Raw genomic sequence first — 21,153 nt, forward strand, 5'->3', positions numbered from 1 at the left:
CGGGCTCTTTTACAAAGCCGCTCTGAGTGATTAAACCATGAAATAAGAGCGGTGCCAGGGCTAAAAATACTAATGTGCTCCCCCCCTCGTTCCCAAAACCCCAGCCATCCTCCCTCTACCCCCCAAATGTGGCTAATTTCTCCTGCTCACATAATATTTTTTGTTAGCGAGAGGTCAGTCAGCCATGTTTGTGCTTTCAAGTGGAGCCACTTTCAGTACATCCAGCACAAGACTGTATCTGACATGCGCAATGTTATGAACTTTTCTGAAATCCCCTATCTTTAAAATGGGGCCTGTTTTACCAAATTGTAAAAAAACCTGTAACTTTCTCAAACTTCTGAACCGTCAAAGGCACTCCTCAGCCCTAATAGCCTTCTAACAAAACTTACCGCGTGTCTTTAAACTCCCTGTACACTGAGTTACGTGCTCCCAAAAAAAACAGAAAACAGGCGACTTTTGCGAAACAGCAAGTAGAAAAAAAAACGCGAGATTTTGAACTTTAGATTGTTTGTAAATTGTCATTTATTATTTTTTTCTGAAATTTCACATGCCGCACCTGTGGACAGTTCTACATTTGCATGCCAAATTTCAGTTCAATAGCTTTAATACTTTTTAAGATGTAGACCATCAAACACCATGCCCTCCCTCTCACAGATTCCCTATGGCAAAATTAAGTTTTTTACATGTAACCTTAATATAAGGGCACGACTGTGCCCTTATAATAACTATAAATCAAATAACATCTGCTCATAAACGACTGTGGAATGGAACCATTATAAATATGAAATATATATATAAATGAATGTGAAAGTGCCAGTGTATGCGTGCGTGTTTTATCGTGCGATTGCGCCATGACACGTAATATGTGGCTTATTGATCACAATCGCACGGAAAAACAATACTAATCAATATACTTTCTTTCATCCAATTATAGGACTTTGACACTGTTTTTGGCAACACTTTAAAAGAACATCAAGAGTAACATTTTCACTACAAAATAGCAGTGCATACAATTTTGTCAGTTGTTCTTTAAGTGTTTGTGGAATTTTCAAGGGTTTCATAGAGTCATACACAGTTACTGATGTTTTAGACTTATGTGGCACAACCCAGTGAGCCCCCAAATAGTTAATTTGAATAAAACTGTCAAATTCACAGTTAGCAATTGTACAATGTGCCACTAAGAGTGTGTCAAATATAGTCCGCCATAGAAGGGAATTTTTGGGAAATCAGATGCTGGCATATATTGATGACATTGTCATCTAACCACTGACTGCTGGCTATTGCTTCTTTATCAGTGTAAGTTAACCCAATGCCCTTAATTGTAACCCATGTGTTATCTGTAGCTGTGGAGTGTAAGTGCACCGTGCCTAAATCTTCACATTTGTCAATATCTGTTTCTGATTCAACAGATTTCCACACGTCTAGCCTTAACATTTCTGCTTTTTCTGCAACCCTCTGTGATGTAGGATGTTTGGACTTCCCATACACTCTTTTAGGCAGTAGCTGAAATTTGTCATTCTGTTCTCGTTTTTTGGTAGTCGAAATTAATGGTAATCCGCTATCTTTGGGAACCTGTTAATTCACATATTCTAGCAAATCCTTAATTGTGCTGTCCAGTGAGCTAAGATACGAGTGATCATTGATTAGGTAGACCACATCAATAACTTTTTTCAAGTTTTGTGTGCAATTACTAATTATTCCTGTTCATTTGGACCTTCTGCATGGTGTAAAGTAAGCAAGGTGTTGCATTTTTGAAATGTCCATAATGTGTCCTGTCAGGCCCTCAGGTACATTTTCCTCTCTTTCAGTTTTTATACAAAAACATTCTGTGTCCAGTGGAAACAAAGGGTTATTACTGTAGGAAGAATTAAGTTTGTCCTATCTCCAGCCACCTGCAAATTTAAGAACACAGCACCTATGTTTACATGGTTACAGAAATTTTGACCAATACTGACATGTGCACATTGGCAGATCAGCAGTAAGATGAACATTATAGCACTTCCCTATGTCAGTTTCACTGTTGACTTTGAATATGCCACTTTCATGATCAGTACAGGTCATGTCTTAAGCATCAAGGTTGCTTGCCATTTTAGTAATCACTTTTTTGCTAAAATCCCTTGGCACATTTTTTTTAAAAAGTGGGGTATGTGTTCCTTGTATTTGCGATAATACTGGGAACCTTTCAAATTGAATTTCACATATCTAAGAAAAATATATAAATTCAAAAAATTATTGATCAGAAATACAAAATATTACATTTCTTATAGGCTATAAATCTATACTTCTTATCTGATGTTTAAACCAAAAACCAAGTGGTAGATACATGTGAGGGGGGCCTTGTGAATTGTCAAAGTACCAATTCTGCTCTCTGTACTTAAAAGGGGGTTTACAGATGCTAAAGAATAAAATTATAGGTGCTGGTTGGTTAAGATAAAGTAATATCCACAATATACATAAGGCGCATCAAGCACTTGGAAAAACAGTATGAATAAATGGGCAAATTGCTAGAGTTCTCAACACCTAAAACATATGGTTATATAGTCCAACATAGAGTAATTCTTCTCTTCTCTTCTCTCTTTATCCTTCAATCTTCTATCAATAACATGTTCCCTTGTAGGACTTGAGAATCTTTACCATGTGTATTAAAAATACACATGATAAAGATTCTCAAGTCCTACAAGGGAACATAGAAGATTGAAGGATAAAGAGAGAAGAGAAGAGAATAATTACTCTATGTTGGACTATATAACCATATGTTTTAGGTGTTGAGAACTCTAGCAATTTGCTCATTTATTCATACTCTTTTTCCAAGTGCTTGATGCGCCTTATGTATATTGTGGATATTAGTTTGTGTTGAATGTAGTGGCATTCATTGTATATTCAGGCAGTCATCAAGTAGGGAGCGCTGTATTGGGATATCACTCTCTTTGTGTTTGGTTAAGATAAAATGATCACTGTCTATGGACTGGTGAAAAGGTCACTCTGTATGAAACAGGTGGATGCTATTTTTATAGAGCCCCTGTTTGGGCGTGCTCAAATCAAAAAGCCCTAGTCTTTATAAACATTGATACATAAACGCTATTAGAAAGAACATAAAATTTTTCCATCTATGGAATTGTTTGGTCATAGAATTAAATTTAATAAAAATGCAGTAGGCAAAATTAGCATTCAAAATGTTGCATATGAACAAGAACCTTACTTTTTGTATGTATTTTGAAAAAAGTTTAGATGAAGCACTGTTATCATTTCAGAAAGAGAGCAGTTCTTCCAGCCGTCCAAGAAATTGTATTTTAAAATCTCATTTTGACGCTCCAGTCCATTGTTCGTGTTTATTCCGATGTTTAAGATCCAAGTCCTGTAAACATGTGCCCATCTCTGTATTGGTGAAAATTTTAAAAAAAATCATTTTTAAATGAGTGATAAAAAATTACATCCACATTAAATGGCATTGTACATTTGTTTTTAATACAACTCAACTTAAAAATCATTAAAAATTATTTATAATTGTGATACTGATTATGTGAATGGCTCAGATAAAGAAAAATGGCTTATTTAAAATTGCATTTTAGATATTTACCTGCATAAAAAATATAGAACATTTTTCTTTATTAACGACATAGGTACAATCCATACAGGGTCGATTGCATATTAATGTACAAGTTAGCAAGCTATTCTAAATAGCTGGTATTTCTGCCATGGCATTCAGTTCTGCTGCACAGTCCGGCTATTCTCATGTGAAGGCCATGGCCTCTGATACTGTACTGCGGTACTTAAAATGTAAAAATGGGACAGAATAAAGAATACCTGATCAGAAGCTCATTTGAACAGTGTACAAGGACATGATTTGCAATGGTGGGAAACCTGGCATGTGCTGTATCATTACATGTAATATTTACCTGTTTTTCAGGGGTGGGCAACTTGCCATGTGTTGTGTCAATACCAGCCAGTGCTGTGCCCTCCTCGCATGCCCCCCCTGCATACCAGCGATCCCCTCACAGGCCCCCTTGCACACCAGCATTCCCCTCACATGCTGTCCCTACACACCAGTGTTCCCCTCACTTGCCCCTCCTGCAAATCAGTGTTTCCCTCACATGCCCCCCCTGCACACCAGCGTTCCCTTAACATGCCCCCCCCCCTGCAAACCAGCGTTTCCCTACATGCCCCTCCTACACACCAGCGTTCCCCTAACATACCCCCCTGCACACCAGCATTCCCCTAACATGCCCCGCCTGCAAACCAGCACTCCCCTCACATACCCTCCCTGCAAACCAGCTTTCCCCTCACATGCCCCCCCTGCAAACCAGCATTCACCCTCACATGTCCCCCCTGCAAACCAGCTTTCCACTCACATGCTCCCCCCTGCAAACCAATGTTCCCCCTCACATGCCCCCCCCCCCGCACAACAGCGTTCCCCTCACATGTCCCACCTGCACACCAGCGCCCTCATCACATACCCCCCTGCAAACCAGCATTTCCCTCACATGCCCTCCCTGCACATCATCATGTCTCCCCCAGCATCTCTCCTAATGTCTCCCCGGGAATCTCTCCTCATGTCTCCCCATTATTTATCCTGTCTTCCCCAGTATCTCTCCTCATGGCTCCCCATTATTTATCCTTAGGCTCCTCATTTTTTATCCTCATGTCTCCCCCGGTATCTCTCCTCATGGCTTCCCATTATATATCCTCATGGCTCCCCATTATTTATCATCATTTCTCCCCCAGTATCTCTCATGTCTCCCCCGGTATCTCTCCTCATGTCTCCCCAATAATTATCCTGTCTCCCCCAGTATCTCTCCTCATAGCTCCCCAAGTATCTCTCCTCATGGCTCCCCATTAACCCCCCCAAACCTTGCCAGCCAGAGAGCCACAAGACTATCAGCAAACCTTGCGCCAGGCAGAGAATCACGAGTGTTTAAGCGTTGACTTGTGATTTTTAGGCACGCTGTCTGTAAATCCTCCCCACTGTCTGTGAGGCCGCCGCTTGTCCCCGCCCTGCACATACATCATAGGGACCTTACGGTGAAGGAGAACTAGCCGCTACCATAGGTAACTGCCCCACAATTATATTGCTTTGTGTAGTTTCTTTGAAACTACACAAAAAATACAACTTTAGAACTGTTTTAGCTTACTTAAAGTTAAAAATTCTCCTAGTAAACCACCATTTTGACATTTTCCCATGATGTCACAACTCTACCTCTCATTTCTATGCCATCAATATATATCATTGCACCTTGTCTTAAAAATGGCAGATCCATGCAGCTCTTTACATAGCAGACATTTTGGGATTTCTAAGAAATCCTAACTTAAACCTTATAATCCTTATATAACCTAATAAACTTAAACTGCTCATTAAAAAATCAACCAACTGCAAGGAGACAGCCCATGCTACACTGAGTCTTTCCACAGCTGTCGGCTTTTGCGCAGCATTGTGCAGCTGTGGAAGCAATACACATGGACAGGGCCGGACTGGGACTAAAAATCGGCCCTGGCATTTAAAGTACACAGGCCCACCTTAGTTCCAGCAGGAAAGAAACTGTGCGCCGAAAAGGGCGGGACCACATTGTGATGTGGGTGTGACCAACATGGGGCATTGATACATACATTATAATAAAACATTACTTTTATCACACCCTCCCAGCCACATCACGCCACCCCCCCAGGCACATTATGACACCCCTAGCCCACTGTACATATCTATGCTTCTGGTGCTGCTGACATCCATTAGGGTGGGAACTTCCTGTAGAGTGAGCAGGGATGCTCTTAGTCTCACAAGATTACTAAATCTTGTGAGATTTAGAGCTCCTCGGCTTGCTCTGCAGGCTGTGTCCTATCTAGGGTCTGGGAGCAGCTATCCGCTCCCTCCTGCTAACCAGAACTGGATTAACGCTAGGTGGGCCCGGGGTATTTAGGACAGGTGGCCTCTATTATGTAACATGGTTATTAGTAAGATAATTGTTTTACACCGCACCAGGTTGACCATTAATACTCCTATATACCATATAGTGGGTAATTTTATATCAACTATTGATGGAGGGTGCACTCACACACAGTATTGAAGTCAATATTGTAGGGAGGAAAAAAGAAGAAAGAATGTGTCCAAACAAGGAGGCACTCTAATGGTCAAAGATTAAAACTTAAATTTTATTAGTATATTTTAAAAGTTCTCAATATAATGAGTTCCATAAGGACCTATAGCGAAATATTTAAAATGAGAGAATTGAAATGGGTGTCTAGAAAATTTATATTCTGTTAAAATAGGTAGTAACACGAGACTACCAAGCCGCCCCGCTGCTGACATAACTCTATATATTTGTATAATTTTATAATATAGATAGTGCTAGTATAAGTCGATCTGACCATATAAAAACATCAATAGTATAAGTCAACAGAGATCTCCCAATATATATGGTGAGGAGAATCCCTTTATGGCTATGGGGATTTTATATTCCCTGCATGAATCCTTATTTCCCACTATATTATTATTATGGTTGTCATATATCAAGGGGAAATGTGCTGGCTCATGATTTAATTAGTCATACACACATAGACTGAAACACTTGCAGCAAGATCATGTTTCCAGAGTCACGCTGGTATCATACTAAGTGAGAGTATAATTAGATTGGCTCATATTATCTGCCACTCGTATTTACATAAAGCTGATATAATGTGGCTAGAATTTTTCACAGCAGACTCTGAGATTAAGGATAGGTTATTCTCTACCTAAGAGCAGGATTAATATTTTAAGGTTAGAATATACATCTAAAATTCCCTGCTATACACAGTGTTTCAAACAGGGAGGAGTTATATAACTGAGTCTCACTATGTTCTAGGTGTAGACATGGAGCTCTGACTCCGGATCATTTCTTATATTAATCAAGTTACTAGATCACGGCAAGTCTAAATCTAGGTTATCTGCCTAAATGTGTAACAGTCATTATTAATTAATAAATGTGTTATAACAGGTCAGAGAAGCAGCGAGCGCGGCGTCCGCCGACGCGCGTTTCGCTAGGAGGCTTTTTCAAGGCAAGCCGAGCTGAAGTCTTGATTGGTCTTTTAAAGGGGAGAGACCTCCCACTAAAGATGATGTCACATAGCAACATTGTTGGCATCCCTATTGATCACATGGTCGGGTCTGCCATTAGTCTGCATTGTTTACAAAGGGGATTATAACTCGCACATATTGTCAAAAGAGAGTATGATTATAAAAATTAAGGCTGTTAAGAAGGTTATCATTTTCTGAGGTAAGTAGTAGATATTCAAGCGGACATAGATTAAATTGTTAAATAATATTGACATAGATACAATTTAAGTTATTGGTAGCCCTGTTGATTACATAATCGGGTCTGCCATTAATCCACATTATTTATTAAGGGAACCATATCTCGTAAGTGTGAATAATTACAATGGTTGTAGCTGATAGGAAAGTGATGTTATTTAAGAATAGATATAAATAATATATAATCAATATGATGTGAGTTTATTTATTTGACAGTCACAATCCTGAAACATTGATCCTTATGTTTATTAATATAAGTAAATATTATGTCATTTGAATTATTGGCATCCCCAATAGTTACATAATTGGGTCTGCTATCAATCTATATTTTTAACATGAAACCATAACTCGTAAATATTTCAGACAGTGGCAAATACAGTGGTTTCTTATAACTAGTGATTCCAGATGTATCATTCTTCTGTGTGAAAAGTGGCTAACAAGAAAATGTGAAAAAAATAGCGTGAAAAAATAATAAATTTAAGGGCCCTTCGGGCCTAGATGATGGGTCATATTACATTTATAATATGATATAATATTAGTGAAGTTAGGAAAGGATACATGTATCAAGTTATGTATCGTTAATTAAGGACTAATTTCATACAATCTAGTATTAAACATTATAAAAATACCTTGTGAATGGTGATGGGCATAAATATTTGGAGGAATGGTATGTAGTATTAACACAACTGTCACATATATATTAGGGATGTGCACCGGCGACTTTTGAGGTCTCGTGTTTTGTGTTTTGGATCTGGATTTTCGTTATTTTTGGGGTTCGGATTTGTCTCGCCAAACACTTGACGAAAGGTCTCGGTTCGGATTTAAGGTTTTGGATTCGGATTTTTTTTGAAAAAAACATAAAAAGTTTAAAAATCAAGTTTTTGGGCTTATTTTCACTCCTAGGCTATTATTAACCTCAATAACATTCAATAACAAGCATTTCCACTAATTTACAGTGTATTCTGAACACCTCACAATATAGTTATTAGTCCAAAACGTTGCAACAAGGTATCTTTCTGGACTGCGTAGAGGAGTGGGTCACCACAATATATATAATAAGAAAACCATCAACTTGTTTGATTCGCACCAATAAATGTACCTGGACTGCGTAGAGGAGTGGGTCACCACAATATATTAAAAACCCTGAACTTTTATGAATCGCACCAATAAATGTACCTGGACTGCGTAGAGGAGTGGGTCACCACAATATATATAATAAGAAAACCATCAACTTGTTTGATTCGCACCAATAAATGTACCTGGCCTGCGTAGAGGAGTGGGTCACCACAATATATTAAAAACCCTGAACTTTTATGAATCGCACCAATAAATGTACCTGGACTGCGTAGAGCAGTGGGTCACCACAATATATTAAAAACCCTGAACTTTTATGAATCGCACCAATAAATGTACCTGGACTGCGTAGAGGAGTGGGTCACCACAATATATTAAAAACCCTGAACTTTTATGAATCGCACCAATAAATGTACCTGGACTGCGTAGAGGAGTGGGTCACCACAATATATTAAAAACCCTGAACTTTTATGAATCGCACAAATAAATGTACCTGGACTGCGTAGAGGAGTGGGTCACCACAATATATTAAAAACCCTGAACTTTTATGAATCGCACCAATAAATGTACCTGGACTGCGTAGAGGAGTGGGTCACCACAATATATTAAAAACCCTGAACTTTTATGAATCGCACCAATAAATGTACCTGGACTGCCTAGAGGAGTGGGCACTGGGCACCACAATAAAATATATAAAAAACCTTCAACAGGTCTGCATTACACTACACATACGGCTGCTCCTCCATCCTCTCCATCATATACATGTTGGAGTTTTAGCGTGTGACAACCTCTTGTTTTTGATAATGTCAGTGCATTTTGAATATTTTTCAATTTGCCCCACACCACTGAATGTACTTTATCTATGATACGCATCTATCATCATCATCATCATCATTTATTTATATAGCGCCACTAATTCCGCAGCGCTGTACAGAGAACTCATTCACATCAGTCCCTGCCCCATTGGAGCTTACAATCTAAATTCCCTAATATAAATACACACTCACACAATTAGACATATACATAGACAGAGAGGTAGAGACTAGGGTCAATTTTTGATAGCAGCCAATTAACCTACCAGTATGTTTTTGGAGTGTGGGAGGAAACCGGAGCACCAGGAGGAAACCCACGCAAACACAGGGAGAACATACAAACTCCACACAGATAAGGCCATGGTCGGGAATCGAACTCATGACCCCAGTGCTGCGAAGCACAAGTGCTAACCACTAGGCCACTGTGTAGTGTGGTGGCCCCGGTACACAATTTGGTACCGAGGCCACAATATAATTAAAAAACCCTCCACGTGTCAGAATTCCACCAAACAAGTATCTGGACTGCGTAGTGGGGTGGCCCCGGTACCCAATTTGATACCGGGGCCACAATACCTCCTCCAAACATGGTACAGACAATTCGTCATTGAGATCCCATCAAGTATGTTAAAGACAGACAGGGTCGAAGTGTTATTGGTTGACTTTGTAAACCAAAAAACTGTCCCTGTTGCACATAGTCGTGCAATGAAGACTGACTTTTTCATTTAAAGGCACCATCTTTCAAGTGTAGTGTTTGTAAGTCTAAGTCATATTATACTTTTGGTAAAATTGGTTTATTTTGTTCCTCTTTATGGTAACTACTAATAGAATTAAAGTATTAAATAGAAGCGGCAGTTCCTCTTTATGGTAATTAGTAATAGAATTAAAGTATTAAATAGAATTAAAGTATGAAATAGAATTAAAGTATTAAATAGAATTAAAGTATTAAATAGAGTGGTATAGAGTTGTAGTGTGGTATAGATAGAGTGGTCCCCACAATATAATAATAAAACCCTCAACTGGTCTGAATTCCACCAAACAAGTATCTGGACTGCGTAGTGTGGTGGCCCCGGTACACAATTTGGTACCGAGGCCACAATATAATTAAAAAATTGGGCATCAACTGTCACCGTTGTTTAATATCTGATACACCTAAATATGGACTGCACAGTGGAGTGGCCCCCGTAGTAAATTTGGTGCCGGGGCCACAATACCTCCTCCAACTTCCAAGTGTAGTGTTTATAAAGACAGACAGCGTCGAAGTGTTATTAGTTGACTTTCTTAACCCTAAAATTGTCCCTGTTGCAAATATTCGTGCAATGGACAGTTACTTTTTTATTGAAAGACTCAAGCTTTCAAGTGTAGTGTTTATAAAATATAAACAACAATACAGTAGTTTTAGAGCACGTCAATACCTCTTGTTTTAAATTATGACACGGCATTTTACTTTTGGTTTAATTTCTTGAATTTTTTTAAATTTGGTTTTACTTTTTGAACATGGCAAACGACTGTTGATTGGTCATATAATGCAAAAAAAAAAGGTCCAAGATGGAATTGTCCTTGGGCCCTCACACCCACCCTTATGTTGTTGAAATAGGACATGCACACTTTAACAAACCAATCATTTCAGCGACAGGGCCTACCAAACAACTTTGGCTGAAATGATTGGTTTGTTTGGGCCCCCACACCAAAAAAGCTATTCATCTCTCCCTGTACAGACTAAACAGGCTCTACTGAGGCAAGATGTCGTCCTCATCCTCAACCTCTGATTCCTCTCCCCCTACAGTGTGTACTTCCTCCTCATCACACATTATCAATTCGTCCCCGCTGGACTCCACAACCACAGGTCCCTCTGTAGTATCTGGAGGGCAGTGCTGTACTTCATTGAGGAATTGATTATTCATTTTTATAAACATCATTTTTTCAACGTTCTGAGGAAGCAACCTCCTTCGCCGCTCACTGACCAGGTTCCCCGCTGCACTAAAAACTCTTTCCGAGTACACACTGGAGGGGGGACAACTCAGTTAAAAAATAGAGCCAGTTTGTACAGGGGCTTCCAAACTGCCTTTTGGAGTTCTACCACGTCACTACCTCTAGTTAATTTAGATTGCAAGGCTTGTAAATATAAATACTTTGAAGATAAAAAAAAGCAGGCTGCACAGACTGTGGAGCTAGAAAGTGAAATTAAATGGACCATGTTACTTTGGTGGCTATCTATGCCCCCCCCCCCCCGCCCTACACTTGTAGTTGAATATAAATAAAGCAGCCTGCATAGACTGTAGAACTAGCAATTCAAATATACAAAGAAATGGACAAAGGCAGTTTGGTATCTGTCTGCATCAGATCCCCTCTCCACTAGGAGTAAAACAGAAAACTTTTCAGCCGTTATATAATCTAGAATATAAATAGAAATTGAGAAATGCAATTTGGTATCTGTCTGCATCATAATCATCAACATCCTCCTCAGCGCCAGCTACATCAATATCCTCCTCCCAGTGTACAACATTCACACCTTCATTAGCCAAATCTGTAACTGGACTGTGGGTGATCCTTCCAGCATATGCAGAGGGCGTGCTGCAAATGCTGGATGGAGTCACCTCTTCCCGTACAGTGATGGGAAGGTCAGGGTTCACAACCAACAACACCCTTGGACTCGCCTTGGGGATTTGTGATGTCATCTGTTTAGAAGGCAGAGTTCTTTGCTGTTTTGTTGTTGTTGCTGACAGCATAACTCTCTTAAATTTTTTGTAGGGGGGGGGAGGAGGGCTTAGATCCTTGGGTGAAGCTGGACCACTAGTCATGAACACGGGACAGGGCCTAAGCCGTTCCTTGCCACTACTTGTCGTAATTGGCATATTGCCAACTTTACGTTTCTCCTCAGATGATTTTAAGTTTCTTTTTTTGCTGTTTTTTGAGAACTTGGGCTTTTTGGATTTTACATGCCCTGTACTAGGAGATTGGGCATCGTGCTTGCCAGACGACGTTGATGGCATTTCATCGTCTATGTCATGACTAGTGGCAGCAGCTTCAGCATTACGAGGAAGTGGGTCTTGATCTTTCCCTACTTTATCCTCCAAATTTTTGGTCTCCATTATATGTAGCACAAGATACTGCAGAATGTGTGAACTTGGTAATATTGCAGTACCAATGGACTTATACTGCTGGATTGGTTTTGCAAATTTGGTTATAATTATTATATATATATATTTTTTTTTTTTAAATTTTTTATTTTTTTTTACTTTTTTTTTATTTTTTAAAAACTTGGGAATAATGGGGAAATAACTATGCCCTTAGAAGCACAGAGCACAGGACACAGCACCACTGGACTGAACAGGACACGGCACAGGACCCAGCAGCACTACGGAACTCAGCAGGACAGAGCACAGGACACAGCACCACTGGACTGATACTGCAGAATGTGTGAACTTTGTAATATTGCAGTACCAATGGACTTATACTGCTGGATTGGTTTTGCAAATTTGGTTATAATTATTATATATTTTTATTTTTTTTTAAATTTTATATTTTTTTTTACTTTTTTTTTATTTTTTAAAAACTTGGGAATAATGGGGAAATAACTATGCCCTTAGAAGCACAGAGCACAGGACACAGCACCACTGGACTGAACAGGACACGGCACAGGACCCAGCAGCACTACGGAACTCAGCAGGACAGAGCACAGGACACAGCACCACTGGACTGATACTGCAGAATGTGTAAACTTTGTAATATTGCAGTACCACTGGACTTTTACTGCTGAATGTGTGAACTTGGTAATATTGCAGTACCAATGGGCTTATACTGCAGGATTGGTTGTGCAAATTTTGTGGTAATTAAAAAAAATTAAAGTAGTTTTTGGTATTTTTTTAAATAACTTATTTTTATTTTTTTAAACACAGGGGAATATTGGGGAAATAACTATGCCCTTAGAAGCACAGAGCACAGGACACAGCACCACTGGACTGAACAGGACACAGCACAGGACCCAGCAGCACCACTGACCTCAGAAGGACAGAGCACAGCACACAGCACCACTGGACTGATACTGCAGAGCACAGCACAGCACAGCACAGCACAGCACAGCACTAAACAGCACAGCACAGAACTAAACAGCACAGCACGAGATCTACCAGGACAGAGGACCACCTAACACACCCTCCCTCTACCCTGATCAATGCCCGAGTGAAGATGGCGGCGACTAGCGGGGAATTTATAGGATCCGAGTATCGCGAGATCCGACAACGGGATTATGAGTCAGAGCCTCAGTTTCAGATTTGAATTTGGCGCCAATACCCGGATCTGTCTCGGATCCGACTCGGATCCGCAACGTTCGGGTGGGCTCGGATTTCATAAATCCGAGTGCGCTCATCCCTAATATATATTAATAAAACTTATGTGTAAAGTCACTACATTGTTTTATTGTACATAGTAAAAATAAATAGAATGAAAATAATAAAATTTATTGTAATGTAGATAAGATATGTTGTTGTTTATTTCATCCTGACTTATATTGAATACTGAATATGATTAATTTATATATAGATAGAACCAGGGTAATAAGTGTTATTTATATAAAAGCGGTGTAATTGTTGTAATCATTAAGTCCGAAGGGGCTCATGCTGCCCATCAAAAATATTCTCCTTGTTTCCTTTTTCAAAAGCTCCTTTTGAACATCTCCCCCTCTTAAACCCAAGTTTATCTGTTCCATTGCAAATGCAGTAAGATTTTTTGGGTTGTTCTGGTGACATTTTAAAAAATGTCTAGCAACTGTTGTTATTTGTTTACAATTAGCTATGTCTGTAGGGGCTCTTCTAATATTTCCTACATATTCCAGGATTCGTTTTTTTAAAGGCCTACTTGTCATGCCCACGTATTTTAGTCCACATGGGCATGATAGACAGTAAATTACATTGATGGAATTACAATTTAAAAATTGTGATATTTTCCAAGTTTTGTGAAATTTATCTTGGTACTCTTTGACTTGTGTGTCATACTGACAGGCCTTACATGTTCCACATTTATAAAAGCCAATAGGTATGTTAGATGGTCTTTTTATTGGGGATAAGAATCTATGTACTAGTTGGTCGTTTAAGTTTTGTGATAGTCGCCATGAAAAGAAGATTCTATCTCCTAATGCGGCGGTTCCCAAAGTGTGCGCCGCGGCTCCCAGGGGTGCCGCGGCGCTGTCACTGGGGTGCCGCGAGCCAGACATAAAAAAAAGAGAAGACAGAAACTTACCAATCAGTGCAGCGCCGGGACCCAGCAGCCTCCTCTCTCCCGCAACAGCTTGTCACTGACGTCTATATTCAGTGACAGCTGCGGGAGAGATGAGGCTGCTGGGTCCCGGCGCCGCGCTGATTGGTAAGTTTCTGTCTTCTCTTTTTTTTATGTCTGGCGTGGGGCAGAGTGAAAAGGATGGTGGCACCGGAAGGGGACAGTGTGGCAGCGGAGGGGGACAGTGTGGAAGCGCAGGGGGACAGTGAACAGCGGAGGGGGACAGGGTGACAGGTGGCAGCGGAGGGGGACAGTGTGGCAGCGGAGGGGGACAGTGTGGCAGCGGAGGGGGACAGTGTGGCAGCGGAGGGGGACAGGGTGACAGCGGAGGGGGACAGGGTGACAGCGGAGGGGGACAGGGTGACAGCAGAGGGGGACAGTGTGACAGCGGAGGGGGACAGTGTGGCAGCGGAGGGGGACAGTGTGGCAGCAGAGGGGGACAGGTGGCAGCAGAGGGGGACAGTGTGACAGCAGGGTGGGGACAGCAGGCAGCAGAGGAGGACAGTGTGGCAGCGGAGGGGGACAGTGTGGCAGCAGAGGGGGACAGTGTGACAGCGGAGGGGGACAGTGTGACAGCGGAGGGGGACAGTGGGCAGCAGAGGGGGGCAGCGTGACAGAGGGCTGCAGATGGGGCAGCGTGACAGAGGGCTGCAGAGGGGGCAGCGTGCCTGGGGGCAGAGGAGGGGGACAGCGTGGCAGAGGGCAGAGGAGGGGACAGTGTGACAGAGGGCAGAGGAGGGGGACAGCGTGACAGAGGGCAGAGGGGGCAGCGTGAGAGAGGGCAGAGGAGGGGGGACAGCGTGACAGAGGGCAGAGGAGGGGACAGCGTGACAGAGGGGGCAGAGTGCCTGGATGCAGAGGGGGCAGAGTGCCTGGATGCAGAGGGGGCAGAGTGCCTGGATGCAGAGGGGGCAGAGTGCCTGGATGCAGAGGGGGCAGAGTGCCTGGATGCAGAGGGGGCAGAGTCTCTGGATGCAGAGGGGCATTTTTGCATACAACTAAATAAGTATTTTTGTCGTGACCTAAATACTTATTACAATTTTTTGACCCAACTACTTCTAAAACAGGACTGCTCAGTAATTATTTTGGAGGGGTGCCTTGAAAAAATTTGGAGACTCTAAGGGTGCCGTGAACTGCAAAAGTTTGGGAACCACTGTCCTAATGTATGTTTCAAATCCTCATCTAGCATTAGTACATGTAGATGTTTCTGAAAATACTGTTCAATCGTCCGCCATCCTGAACAGAATGTGCCCACCATTCTTAATTTAGAATCAGTTGGTTCATTTTTGTTCTTATTAGGAGGATGTATGAGTTCTTGCCTATTTAGTTTCATAACCGCTTTTTCTGCTTTCCGAATATTGTTGGTACTATAGCCTCTTCTCTTTAGTCTGTCCTTCAGTTCCTTAGATCTTAGTAGAAAAGTTTCGTTATCTGAACAATTCCTTTTTGTTCTTAATAGTTCAGCCTTGGGAATACCCCTAATGACCGGGGGGTAATGCGAACTTGAGGAATGCAACAGACTATTAGTGGCAGTTTTTTACGGTATATGTCAGTGTGTAATTTGCCATCCTTTGCTTTAGATATTATTAGATCCAAGAAATAAATTTCAGAGTCACTAATCTCTGATGTTAATTTCAAATTTATAGTATTGTCCTTAAGCATTGTTGTGAACTGATGAAATAACTCAACCTCACCATCCCACAAAATGATTATATCGTCAATATACCTCAGCCATAATAAGATATGGCTGGTATATTTCTCATTTTGACAATTAAATACTATTTCTTTTTCCCACCAACCCAAAAAGAGGTTGGCGTATGTGGGGGCACATACGGTTCCCATAGCTGTTCCCCTCTGGTGGAGGAAAAATTTTTCCTCAAACACAAAATAATTGGTGGTCGATATAAAATGTAGTAGTGTGATAATGAAATCATTGAGGGTATTCGTTCTTTCCATTTTTAGAAAGTATTTTACCGCTAAAAGACCGTCTTCATGTGAAATATTTGTATACAACGATTCCACATCATATGAGGCTAATTTAGTGTTGGCACTGACTGTAATATTATTTAATTTCGTCAAGATATTGAGGGTATCTCTGATATAAGAGTCTAGGATTATCACATGTTTCCGTAGTTGAAGGTCAACAAACCTGCTTGCCTTTTCAGTCATGCCGGACACTATCCCGGACACTAATCCCGGACACTATCGGTCTACCGGGAGGATTGAGTTCATTTTTGTGGACCTTAGGAAGCATATACAGTGTTGGTATCTTTGGGTTTTTGACATTTAGGTAATCATGGACAGTTTTAGTTATTACTCCTGTGTGTAGTGCCTGATTGATGATGCTAATGTATCTCAACAAGTAATTCGCTGTAGGATTGAAAATGATCTGCTTATAGCAGTCTTTGTTGTTTAATTGGCGGTATACTTCTTTGAGATATAGTTGACGTGGCCACAAGACCACGTTACCCCCTTTATCAGAGGGTTTTATAATTATATCCTCCCAAGAGGAAATTTCCCTAAGGGCCTCAATTTCATTCACTTTCAGATTGTTAATTTGAGGATTTTGTTTTTTAGTTGTTATAAATAGTTTGTCTAAATCCCTAGAGACCAAGTCTCTGTAAATTTTAACTTGGGGGCAAATTAAGAAATCTGGAAAGAAGGTAGATTTAGATTTTATTGGAACCTAAACTTCATTGGAGATATCTTCCAGAGGATCCATTATTTGATTTGGCTGATGTAGTTCCTCAAGTATTGAGAGTGCTTGAATTTCTTTTTCTGTATTGAAAGTATTCTGATCTTCATGTCCAATGCTATCCCCACAGCTAGTAGAGGATAAATTTTCTCTTGATTTATTTAGAAAGAATTTTTTTAGAAGTAATTTTCGTGAGAATAGCATTATATCCTTCTCCCATTCAAATCTGTTGAAATTTTTTGTTGGGGAAAATGATAATCCTCTACTTAAAAGTTCTTGCTGTATAGGAGTGAGGACTTTGTCTGAGAGATTTATAATCCTCAGAGTGTCCTCTAATATAGATTGATAGCAGACCCAATAATGTAACTATTGGGGATGCCAATAATTCAAATGACATAATATTTACTTATATTACTTATATTACTTATGTTAATAAACATTAGGATCAATGTTTCAGGATTGTGACTGTCAAATAAATAAACTCACATCATATTGATTATATATTATTTATATCTATTCTTAAATAACATCACTTTCCTATCAGCTACAACCATTGTAATTATTCACACTTACGAGATATGGTTCCCTTAATAAATAATGTGGATTAATGGCAGACCCGATTATGTAATCAACAGGGCTACCAATAACTTAAATTGTATCTATGTCAATATTATTTAACAATTTAATCTTTGTCCGCTTGAATATCTACTACTTACCTCAGAAAATGATAACCTTCTTAACAGCCTTAATTTTTATAATCATACTCTCTTTTGACAATATGTGCGAGTTATAATCCCCTTTGTAAACAATGCAGACTAATGGCAGACCCGACCATGTGATCAATAGGGATGCCAACAATGTTGCTGTGTGACATCATCTTTAGTGGGAGGTCTCTCCCCTTTAAAAGACCAATCAAGACTTCAGCTCGGCTTGCCTTGAAAAAGCCTCCTAGCGAAACGCGCGTCGGCGGACGCCGCGCTCGCTGCTTCTCTGACCTGTTATAACACATTTATTAATTAATAATGACTGTTACACATTTAGGCAGATAACCTAGATTTAGACTTGCCGTGATCTAGTAACTTGATTAATATAAGAAATGATCCGGAGTCAGAGCTCCATGTCTACACCTAGAACATAGTGAGACTCAGTTATATAACTCCTCCCTGTTTGAAACACTGTGTATAGCAGGGAATTTTAGATGTATATTCTAACCTTAAAATATTAATCCTGCTCTTAGGTACAGAATAACCTATCCTTAATCTCAGAGTCTGCTGTGAAAAATTCTAGCCACATTATATCAGCTTTATGTAAATACGAGTGGCAGATAATATGAGCCAATCTAATTATGCTCTCACTTAGTATGATACAAGCGCGACTCTGGAAACATGATCTTGTTGCAAGTGTTTCAGTCTATGTGTGTATGACTAATTAAATCATGAGCCAGCACATTTCCCCTTGATATATGACAACCATAATAATAATATAGTGGGAAATAAGGATTCATGTAGGGAATACCAGCGGGACTCTGGAAATATGATCTTGTTACCAGTGTTTCAGTCTATGTGTGTATGACTAATTAAATCATAAGCCAGTATATTTCCCCTTGATATATGACAACTATTATAAAAATATAGTGGGAAATAAGGATTCATGCAGGGAATATAAAATCCCCATAGCCATAAAGGGATTCTCCTCATCATATATATTGGGAGATCTCTGTTGACTTATACTATTGATGTTTTTATATGGTCAGATCGAATTATACTAGCACGATCTATATTATAAAATTATACAAATATATAGAGTTATTTCAGCAGCGGGGCGGCTTGGTAGTCTCGTGTTACTACCTATTTTAACAGAATATAAATTTTCTAGACACCCATTTCAATGCTCTCATTTTAAATATTTTGCTATAGGTCCTTATGGAACTCATTATATTGAGAACTTTTAAAATATACTAATACAATTTAAGTTTTAATCTTTGACCATTAGAGTGCCTCTTTGTTTGGACACACTCTTTCTTCTTTTTTCCTCCCTACAATAGTAACTTGGTTATTGTCAGGCGCCGCCCGCAACTCCCAGGACGGCCGCCTGCACCTCCGCTCTAGCGCGTCTGGTTGCCTAGCAACCAGATGCGTCATTTCCGCCCTGCTCGGCCGTCCGGCTACAGACCTCGGAGCGTTCCCGTTGCTAGGCAATGGGACGCTACTCTCAGGAAGCACTATGGCGCTAAATTATGACAGCGCTGGCAATGACTACTGAGGGATCGGGTGAACCCTCAGCCCGGGAGTTACTCCTTCACTTGGCTCAGCGTGTAGAACAGCAAGTAGCGGCCCAAGCACATCTCCTACAATGTGTCCATGGTATCGCTACCCATTTCGATACCTTATAGGGCTATCTGCCTGCTACCCCAGCCATAGCCTCCTCCACTGTGGCATCCTCTAGCACAGGGGTCAGGGAACTTTTTTACCTTTTACCCCAAAATATATTTAAAGCCGACGTTACCCCCTTGACCCTTGATTTGAAAGGAAGGAAATCATATATTATTAATTATTGTAATTCAAAATTTTATTGAATCTATTCAAAATTTCTTTGAAAGCTTCAACTTCAAAACTTCAGGTTTTGGAGAAATGATGTTGCTTCATTTTTGATACGAGAGCATCAATATTGGGGCATTTTGATGTCAGAGAAATTTGGATACAGTCTTCAGCGTCCAATCGATTTCTCTGCTTTGTTTTTATGTTCGTTAGAGAGGAAAATCCTTGTTCGCAAAGGTAGGTTGTTGCAAAAGGCAGCAACTTTTTGACTGCCTCCTCATGTGCAATTTTGATGTCTTTGCAGCTGTTGACATCCAAAAATATGACAGATCTGCTTTGTTTTCAAATGCAATACGTGCTTCATTATTACATCGAAGCTCAAGAAGTGCCTCTGCCAACCCTTGAGGCTCTTCTGGTACAACAGCAATTTCACATTTAAAGGGGTCTACAATCCAACTGACAGCATGTGAATGGGCAGCATTACCCCGAGGAATTAAATTTTTACCCCATTTGGGGTAATTTACCCCTGTTCCCTGACCACTGCTCTAGCGTGGTTACAGCATTTCGGCACCCGAGAAGTATGTCGGAGATCCCAAGAAATGTGGGGGTTTCTTAAACCAGTGCTCCATTCAGTTCAAATGTAACCCAGGAGCCTTCCCTTCCGAACGCACTAAGGTGGCATTCATCATCTCCCTCCTGAGTGGCCAAGCACTGGCCTGGGCCTCGCCCCTGTGGGAGAGAGGGGATCCTCTTCTGAATAACACTACCTCCTTTATCGAAGCCTTCAGTAGAGTCTTCGATGATCCTGGGAGAGTGGCCTCTGCGGCCACCAGTCTGCAAAGTCTTCGTCAATGCAACTTATCTGTGGGGCAATATGCCATCCAGTTCCGGACCTTGGCGTCTGAACTAAAGTGGAATAATGAGGCACTAGTGGCAACGTTCTGACAAGGACTTGTTGATCGCATCAAGGATGAATTAGTTTCCCGAGATCTACCTTCTGACCTTGATACTCCTATTGCCTTGTCTAGCTCCACAATTTCAAAACCCGGTGCTGCCCTTGGACGAACCCATGCAGATTGGACGTTCTCGGTTATCTCCAGAAGAAAGGGAGAGGCGCTTCAAGCAACATTTCTGTCTTTACTGTGGGGATTCCGGACTCCTTCTCAAAGTCTGCCCCAAGAGACCGGGAAACCCGTCCTCCTAAATGGTAGCAGGGAGGCCAGTTTAGGAGAATCCACTGTTGCTCCCTATTCTAAACATACTCCAGAACTTCTTATGGCTGTCACCCTGAGCACCCCTAAAGGTCCCTTCTCCACTACGGCCTTTGTGGATTCCGACTCCTCCGGGAACTTCATATCTGCCACTCTCGTTTCTGGGCTCCAAATTCCGATACTTGCTTTGCCTCAACCATTATCGCTAACGGCAGTGGACAGTAACCGTGTCTTCAGCGGTTCCATCTCATCTGTCACCGCACCTATTCGGTTGATG

General features: G+C 40.8%; 1 long non-coding RNA gene across 1 annotated transcript in view; it reads right to left on the bottom strand.

Moving 5' to 3' along the window:
• Positions 1-528: 528 nt before the first annotated feature.
• The window catches only part of LOC142140321 (uncharacterized), a 36,505-nt gene continuing 15,880 nt past the window's right edge, over positions 529-21,153 (bottom strand). The window contains exons 2-3 of the long non-coding RNA XR_012688402.1: positions 3,200-3,375; positions 529-2,202 (exon numbers count right to left, since the gene is read on the bottom strand). This is a non-coding gene — a long non-coding RNA (uncharacterized LOC142140321). The remainder of the gene's footprint in view (positions 2,203-3,199; positions 3,376-21,153) is intronic.

This window comes from Mixophyes fleayi, chromosome 2 (assembly GCF_038048845.1).
Source record: "Mixophyes fleayi isolate aMixFle1 chromosome 2, aMixFle1.hap1, whole genome shotgun sequence".
NCBI classification, from domain to species: Eukaryota; Metazoa; Chordata; class Amphibia; order Anura; family Limnodynastidae; genus Mixophyes; species Mixophyes fleayi.